This window comes from Nicotiana tabacum, chromosome 10, assembly GCF_000715075.1.
Source record: "Nicotiana tabacum cultivar K326 chromosome 10, ASM71507v2, whole genome shotgun sequence".
Taxonomy (NCBI): Eukaryota; Viridiplantae; Streptophyta; class Magnoliopsida; order Solanales; family Solanaceae; genus Nicotiana; species Nicotiana tabacum.
The window spans coordinates 129,982,445-129,991,794 of NC_134089.1; positions in this window are offsets into that span (position 1 = coordinate 129,982,445).

Sequence of the window (9,350 nt, forward strand, 5' to 3'; positions counted from 1 at the left end):
GCAATTCAAAGAAAAGATCTGAGAGTTTATGCAGCAGCATTATGCCGCGGTTGTCGCAGCATTAGGTGGGGGAGAGTGTGATGACCCGCCACGTCATCATGCCACGTAGGGCACCATTTGGCATATATTAATGCTATATGAAAGCTTACATAAGGAAGGCTAATATTTGTGAGAAGATTCTAGAGAAGTATGGACATTTCCTTTGGAAGACCCTAGATCCCTATGGATTTTCTAGGAAAGTTCTTGGAATCTTTTAGGCTTGTAGAGAATTCTAGAGAAAGCCCTTATCTTGTAAATATTAAGAACTTGTGTAACAATTAATATTTACACACTATCCCCTAGGAGACTAGTATATAAAAGGGGTCATTCATTTGTAATTCACCGAGCAAACAATTCAAGTTCTCTCTAATACAAAGCTTCCTTTAACAATTCTCTTGTGTTATTTATATCATTCTTCTATCGATCTTGAGTGTAGTAAGGCTGACTTGGCATAGTAAGAACTTGAGAAATTTGTGCAAGATCGTGAGCAAATTATCAAGTGTCGTACATGTACTTAGTTAACGACTAAGGACGTGACATATGTCTCCTTAAATTTAAAATTCGTAACATTAAAATTAAAATAGGTTACTTGCTACAAAAGATGCATTGATGATGGCGTGTTGTTCGCAACTTTGTTGCTCAGGTGATCCTTTTTCACCTGCCCAAAGTTTACATAATATCACCTAATGTGTCCCCCAACACTCTTAAACTCGTTTGGTACGAGGGATAAGGGATAACTAATCCCGGAATTAAATTTGAGATGAATTTATCCCGCGTTTGATTGGGATAAAATCATGGTATAACTAATCATAAAATAATAGTATTTTTTTTATCCCCATGGGAGGGTGGGATAATTAATCCCGTGATAATAAAGGTTATAGATCGCCTACAATCTTCTGAATATTGTTTAGTATTACAATACAGGCCTTGAGGAAGGAGACTTTTGTAAGAAAAATGAGTAGATAATATTGACAAGGAAAAAATGGATACAAGAACAACTTATCGATAAATACTGTGTCATGGCAAGCCACTACCTTGAAAGCGATTTCGGCCCGACTAGGTACAAATCGGTAAGACCAGTCGCTCCTCAAGGTTCCACAGCACCTCCAAACACGTGCACTCGTGGTTGGAGTTTGGAATTTGCACAAAATAATTGCCCAGAATTCGGTTGAAGAAGAAGAGAGATGAAGGTGTTTTTTTTTGTGTTTTAAAACTTCATAAAACAACTCCTAATATAGATAAGATGCTAGAGTTGTTACAAGAAGGAGAATTTAATTTGGGGGTTATGAAATAAAACAATTGTTATAGAATTCAAGTAGGAGTTACAAGAATTCAAGTAGCATTTACAATAAATTAAATTATAGCTATTACAAACGTTACAAAATTCACTTCAAAAGAGAATAAATTTGGACATATTCTGGTAAGCATGTATTTGGACAATTTTCTGGTAAGCTCAAAAAATGAAGAAATAAATGTTAGCAAAACCAGATTTGGATTAGGCCTCACGTATATCTCGCGCGCAGGGGGGACAAATCGACCCGTTTTGCCTTCAGGACCAATTTCTCATGTGTGCGAGACCACTCCTTTTTAGTAGCTCTTTACAAGCCCAACAAAGAGCAATTCAATACAAAGAGAAGGAAATAACTTTCCACAACCAATGAAGGACACTTTATCTTTCACAAAAGACAAAGAAGTAAAGAAGAAAAAGGGACCACAATTAAATATTTGACTTTGCATTATCAAGATTAATAATACCAACAATACCCCACTAATGCAAAGGCAAAAATAGAATAAGAATAATTTTGGGCAAAAGAAGGAACCTGTACTTAAGTGTCAATATCTTTCGATTTGAATTGACACATAGTGAAATGAGGCAACAACTAAAATCCTCAAAGTGAAGTACTCTTGAACTGAATGAGCATTAGTTGAGAACCCCACCACACATACTATATTCTTAATTTTATGCAAACTCTGTGATACTAACAAAGTACTTTTATGGTCATGCACTTACCTTGGGTCTCATGAGTGCTCTAGAAAGATATCTCAAGTCTTTCATAAAAGGCGACCGCACCTCTACACTCACGTAGGTGATTCCATCAAGTTTATCTACGCATACCCACCTTAAGGCTATGGAATCATTAAGAGCAAAATAAGCTCAACCATATAAAGCACTACCACACGCCAAAGGGATAGGAAATATAGTACATATTGAGGTCTCACATGGCTTCGTTTGACCACAAACGGGCATCCACCATACTTCCTCAAACCATGGGCTTTAACCCCATCCCTCTCGACGTGTCAAGGATAAATCTCCTTGCCAAAACCTTGGTTAAAGGATCCGCCAAATTACTTTCGGATCTTACATATTCCAAGGAAATAACACCTTATTTCAACAATTATTTTACCGCATCATGTCTAATGCGGATATATCTTCTTTTTCTATTGTATATACTATTTCTGGCAATTCCAGTTGCCTCCTGTGAGTCACAATATAGAGAAACCGGTGAAGCTTGTCTTCTCCATAAAGGCACGTCTACTAAAAAGTTTCTCAACCACTCGGCTTCTTGCCCTACCAACTCAAGAGCAATGAATTCATACTTCATAGTAGATCCTGCTATACAAGTCTGTTTTGAAGACTTCCATGAAATAGTACCTGCACCCAAATAAACACATAGCCACTAGTGGAGCTAACTTCATCATTGTCAGTAACCCAGTTTGCATCACAAAATCCTTCTAAAATAGCAGGAAATTTATTAACATGCAAACACCAATTCATAGTACCTCTCAAATACCTTAGCAAACGATAAAGAGCATTCCAGTGTTCACTACTAAGGTTGTGAGTATATCTACTCAATCTACTAACAGCATAAGCAATATCTGATCGTGTATAATTCATGAGAAACATTACACGACCAATTATTTTAGCATATTCAGTTTGAGAAACACTAAATTCCTTATTCTTTCTCAAGTGAATGCTAGAATCATAAGGAGTTCTCACAGGTGCTACATCAAAACAATTAAACCTTTTCAACATTTTCTCAATATAATGAGACTGAGATAATGAAAATTAGTTCTTTTGATTTTAATTCCTAAAATCACATCCGCTTCTCCAAGATTTTCATTTCAAATTTGTAAGACAAAAAATTCTTAGTCTCATTAACAACATTCACATTAGGTCCAAAGATTAACATGTCATCTACATATAGACATATAATAACACAATCTGATCATATCATCTTGAAATAAACACAAGGATCAAATGCATTAACAACAAAACCATTACCCACTAATGTGCTATTAAACTTTTCATGTCATTGCTTAGGTTCCTACTTTAGACTATACAGAGACTTTCTCAATTTGCATACTCTATTCTTCTGTCCTTGGATCATAAATCTCTTAGGTTGAGACATATAGATCCCTTCCTCTAAATCACTATTTAGGAAAGCCATTTTAATATCCATTTGATGTATCACTAAATTATGAATAGCAGTTAAAGCAACAAGAATTCTAATAGTCGCTATCGTTGTCACAGGAGAATAAGTGTCAAAGTAATCAATGCCTTTCTTTTGGTTAAAACCCCTAATAACAAGTCTAGCCTTACATTTTTCAATTGTACCATCAGGACTTAATTTCTTCTTAAATATCCACTTGCTACTTCTGGGTTTACAACCTTTAGGCAAATCAGACAAGTCCAAGTGTGATTAGAAACTATAGAGTTTAATTCTCTTTTAATGGCCTCTTTCCAAAAACTAACATCTATTGACCTCATTGCTTCATTATAAGTCTTAGGGTCTTCTTCTATTAAATAGATAGATACTAATTTATCATTCAAAATATCAAGATCAATATTTTCAATCAAGAGAGTAGTGATAAAGTCAGGACCAAAGCTAGCTTCAGTTCTACACCTCTTACTCCTTCTAAGTTCATTTTCATGCTCATTAGAAGTAACACTGGAAGAAGGTACAATATGAGAATTAACAAACATAGATGTAGAAGTATTATTATGCACATCACTAGGCAAATTATTTTTCAATGGAAAGATATGTTTACAAAATTCTACATCTCTAGATTCACAGATAGAACTATCATTCAAAGACATAAATCTATACGCAGCACTATTTTGAGCATAACCAATAAAAATAACATCAAAAGTCTTGGGTCCAACAGTTACTTGTTTAAAATCAGGTAGACCAACCTTAGCCAAACACCCATACACTTTTAGAATTTTCAAGTTAGGGGAAAACCATTTCCATAACTCATACGGGGTTTTATCTAACTTCTTATGAGGGACTTTATTAAGAACATAGCATGTAGATAAAACAGCTTTCCCCCACATATTATCAGATAAACCCGAACTCAAAAGCATAGAATTCATCATTTCCATAAGGGTTCTATTTTTCGTTCGGCTACACCATTTTGTTGGGAAGTATAGGGAGCACTAACCTCATGTATAATACCATTTTTCTTACAAAAGGCTTCTAGAGTATTAGTACTATATTCACCACCCCTGTCAGACCTAAGTCTCTTAATTTTTCTATCTAATTGATTCTTTACTTCTGCCTTGTATTTCAAAAACATGCTTTCACCCTCATCTTTTGACTTAAGAAGATATAACTTAGTGTATCTAGAAAGTCATCTACGAAGGAGATGTAGAATTTCTCTCTACCCTTACTAATAGTGTTCTTGAAATCTGTTAAGTCTGAAAGTACTAGTTCAAGCAATTATGTTTCTCTACTAGTTATATTCTTAAAAGGCTTTTTGGTATATTTTGATTCTACACAAACAGGACACTTAGAAAAATTATCAACTTAACTGCAGGAATTAACTTCATTTTTCTAAGTTTTTTAATAGAAGCAATATTAACATGACCTAGTATATCATGCCGCAAATCAATAGACTCAGAAATATAAGCAGAATTGAAAGTACTAGCATTATTAGTAATCTTTTGAGTGATGTTCAGTACAAATAAACCCCCACTGAGGTAACCCTTCCCAACAAAGTCTCCCCCACGAGAAATAACAACTTTATCATATTCAAAAATAAGTTTAAGACCTGCTTTGTTGAGAAGCGCACTAGAAACTAAGTTTCTACGAAGGGAGGGTACATACAGAACATTGTTCAAGGCTAAGGCTTTTCTAGAAGTTAACTTAAGGAGAATTTTTCCTTTACCCATAACTCTAGTTGTAGTGGAGTTACACATGTAGACACACTCGCCATCAGTAGATTCCTCAAAGTCATGAAACAACTCCTTGTTGGCGCAAAGGTGCCTTGAAGCTCCTATGTCCAGCATCCAGTTAGTCTTGTTAGCCACCATGTTCGCCTCAGCAACTACAGCAGCAATGATATCACCACCCTCAGTAAGGTTAGCTTGGGCTGGAACTTTCCTCCATTTTTTGAGCTTTGTCCTTGTCTCTAGTTGCACTGAAAATCCTAGTGATCAATTTCTCCGCAGACATAGCAAGGTCCTTTCAACTTTTGAATATGGCCCTCCAGCTTATTGAAGTAATTCTGCTTCTTCACATGTCCTTTCTTTTGTTTTCCTTTAAACCTATCTTTCACAAATGTACTAGAAGATTCCACAAGATTAGCTTTAGAAGAATTAAGAGAGAGAGATTTTATCTTATCCTTAAGTCGTTCAAACTCCTCATCTTTGAGACGGTTTGCTTCCTCAGTCCTCATGTGACTGATCAGTTATTGAAGAGTTAAGTTTTTCTTCTTGTATTTCAATATATTCCTGTAATCACTCCAGAAAGGTGGAAACTTTTCAAGTAGAACATTAGCTTAAAGAATCTCACACATCTCCATGCCTTCGTTCAAAACATCAGCAGTTAAGTTCTCATACTCGTGAACCTGCTCCATGATCGGCTTATCTTCAATCATCTGAAACTTGATCCACTTTCACAAAAGATAAAGAAATAAAGAAGGAAAATGGACCACAATAAAATCTTTGGCTTTGCATTATCAAGATTAATAATACCAACACCTTTAACAGTTTATGGTGATGGAAAGCAAACAAGAAGTTTCCAACTTGTTACAGACCTGGTATGGCAATTTTTGTCATAGTCATCTCGGATTTTTTCCCTCCTTTCAAACTTCTGTTGCGTCTTGTTTCTACTTTCCCAATTTTACCTTATTCCAACACATTGATTTGCTACTTCAATGCGAACTTGAAAAAAATAGTTTCTTTGATCGAACTTCATGTTCTTTGCACCGGCAGTCTTGCGCTAAAACAAACAAACTTGCTTGAGTGAAAATAGCTGGTGTTGTTCAATTTGTCAATGTGCAAAGCCCTTTCTGTAATACAGTTAGAAACTAGTGAAATGGATTATACCTCGTACCACAAGTCACAAGATAAGAAAACTTGTAGAACTAATTTTTAATGGTTCTTTGCATATAGTTTAATAGGTCTTCATATAGTTGACAATTTTGTTGCTCGGTACGGGTGCGGGTATCCGACACGGGTGCGGGTCTAGAGGTCGGATCCTTCAAGATGTAAATTCTAAGATTCGGGAATATGGATCTTAGTACGGATACGGTAGTGATCCGGCTAAAAATAATTTAGAAAAATAAAAATAACTCTAAATTATGAAAAAATTTGTGGAATACTTACATATAGCTTATAAATTATGAATTTATTCTTTGTTCTCAAGTTGTAGATAAATAAAAGATTGATTTCCTAGATAAGGTATGTTATTTCTTCATATTTACCCTAGTTTTGGTTCTGATTTCGGGAATCAAATTGTATCTCGTTTGACCAAATCTGGTATGGATCCCATACCCACACCCATACTAGTATCGTGTCGACATGGGTGCGGTACCTAAATTATCGTGTCGGAGCAACTTAGTTGAAAACTATGCAGGACCAAGCAAGCACCAAGCAGTGGCTCTTCTGAGTAGCTCAGACCTATCGGCTTTCTACCAATGCAGCTTTGTCGCATAAACCAAAATGTGGTTTTTTTTACTCAAAATATGCAAATAAGTGTTAAAAAAAAAGTTACCAAACTATATATAACGCCACAAAAAGTGGCGCTATACAGTAACGGTAACTGCACCGTTACTGTATAGCGCTACTTTTTGTGGCGTTATATATAGTAAACCTGACACATGTTACATAGCGCCACTATTAGTGGCGCTATACCCCTTATTAAAAAACCCTCCGTCTTCTTCTTCTTCGTTTCATTCTAACTCCATTATTTTACTCCCTCTTGGTCCCCCCCCCCCCCAATTTCTGATCGATTCTGCCCCATTTTTAAAAAAAAATTTGGGTCCCCCCGGCACATAAAAGTTGAAGATTGGTGGTCCCGCTGTCGAGTAGAGCTTCGTGTTATTGTGGATTCACTCTTCCGGAGTCAAAATTTCGATCTATTTACATTCCAAAAATTCTAAATCGAGGTATTTCGATTTATTTTAAGTTGAAACTTTTATAACAATGCATATTACTTGATTTGTATGTGTTCTATTTCGGTTTGTGTTTATTTTTTCCGAAACTAGCATGTTAAATTTTATCCGGATTTAATTTTAGTGTTGTATAAAAATATGTAAATTAGTCTAAAAAATGTGTTTGTTAATATCCTCATGTATATTTATGTGTTTTTATGCCGTTTAGTTTAGATTATTTTTTAGCGTAGTAAAATGTAGACCTTTTTAGCGTAGTAAAACGTAGACCCTTTTAGCGTAGTAAAATTTAGAGCCTTGTAGCGTAGTATTGTGTAGTATTTTAGCTTAGAATTCATTTTGTTTAATTATCTTATATTCTAGCACGAAACCCATAATTATAAAAATTATATATATATATATATATATATATATATATAATATTTACAATTAATTTATTAAAAAATATGAATAAAAATTATAAAAAAAAAAACATAAAATTATTAATGATAGTTTGGTACCACTGGGCCTCAGAAAATCTAGCACGAAACCCATAATTATAAAAATTATATATATATATATATATATATATAAATTATATAATTTTTACAATTAAGTTATTAAATAAATATGAATAAAAATTATTAAAAAAACATAAAATTATTAATGATAGTTTGGTACCACTGGGCTTCAGAAAATCTAGCACGAAACCCATAATTATAAAATATATATATATATATATAATTTTTACAATTAAGTTATTAAAAAATATGAATAAAAATTATTAAAAAACATAAAATTATTAATGATAGTTTGGTACCACTGGGCCTCAGAAAATCTAGCACGAAACCCATAAGTATATATATAATTTTTACAATTAAGTTGTTAAAAAATATGAATTTAAATTATAAAAAACACACATAAATTTTAATGATAATTATTAAAAATTATGAATTTACAGTTGACGACATGGATGCACCTATACATCCCGACCCTCGGACGTCGGAGCTACTACCCCTACAGCCCCAACATAGATCCGAGCATATATGGGGGGGATAGTTGCTTACGCAGACTTTTTGGGGCAGGAGAGTGGATTTATTGTGGGAGTTTTTGACTCCTCCCCGCGTTCTACATCCCTGTGTGGTCCATCACCTGGAGGAGATGGGATTATATAGGATCATTAGCATTGGGCGGATACAGCTCGACTGTGCTTTGATCACGACGTTGATTGAGCGGTGGCGATCGGAGACGCACACTTTCCATCTGCCCATCGGCGAAGCCACCATCACACTCCAGGACGTCGAGATTTTATATGGCATGTCCACTGATGGCTTGCCAGTTTTACTGCCTGGGAATATGAGATATTTTAATCGGGATTCATATATGGATATGTTGCACAGGCTCACGGGCTTCAAGTCCGAGGACCCAGATGTAGCAATTGGGAGCAGTCGTATGCAGTTGGTCCCCATTAGAGACCACTTGGTGCAGATCCACGATACTAACACCGACGACTCAGCGGAGGTGGATGTGGAGCAATATACGAGGCTGTTGTTGCTCCTTCTATTTGGGGGGGTCTTGTTCCCGAACACTTCGGGGAACCTAGTGAGCCTCCATTTTCCGCATCATATTGCGGACTTCGATGATACAGTCAGCTACAGCTGGGGTGGTGCTGTCCTATCATTTTTGTACAGGCAGATGTGTCGGGCATCCATGGGCACACAGAGAGACGTTTCTGGCTTTCTGCCACTTCTACAGGTGACAACTTATTCAAATAATATGTGCTTTAGTTAAAATTCTACCTAGTTATAGTTAATCTTTACGTTAACTTTGTATGTTAGGTTTGGGTGTGAGAGCGATTTCTACAGCTTCGGCCACCTCTACCACAGCTACCAGCTAATGTACATATTCCTGATCTCCCTCTAGCTTGTAGGTGGGTA